Source organism: Chrysochloris asiatica, unplaced genomic scaffold (assembly GCF_000296735.1).
Source record: "Chrysochloris asiatica unplaced genomic scaffold, ChrAsi1.0 scaffold00005, whole genome shotgun sequence".
Taxonomy (NCBI): Eukaryota; Metazoa; Chordata; class Mammalia; order Afrosoricida; family Chrysochloridae; genus Chrysochloris; species Chrysochloris asiatica.
This window is the reverse complement of record NW_006408523.1, coordinates 14,593,269-14,593,785: the sequence shown is the minus strand read 5'-3', so window position 1 is coordinate 14,593,785 and position 517 is coordinate 14,593,269.

Genomic DNA, 517 nt, shown 5'->3' with positions numbered 1-517 from the left:
GACATTTACCTTTACTGTAAACACACCATAACTGGTGGAGCAAACAATGGGCAATATGATGAAAACTTCTTAGATATTAACAGCTTAAGACAATGGATTGCTAGGCCTGGGGGCTCGGAACCATAGTCTCAGGGGTACCATGGTCAGTTGATAGAACATAGTCCACAAAAACAATGCTCTACATCTGCTTGAATGACTAGTGTCTGGGATCTGAAAAGCTCATGACTCTAAGGTTGAGCTAGGGATCTCTCCATGTGCAGAAGAAAATCGTGCTAACAATTGAAGAGATTCAGAATCCTTTAGTCCAAAAGACGAATGGAACATGTGAACATCAGTCTCCATAACTCTGAGACTGGGAGAATTAGATGGTGCCTGGGTACCCCTACCAACTGCTCTGAAAGGGATTCCATTAGAATTAACCAAATAGTGTGGAAGAAGATATGGAACAAAACTCAAAATTATTTAAAATATATACATATATGTATACACACATATACCGGGTTTGCTCATCAGAAAG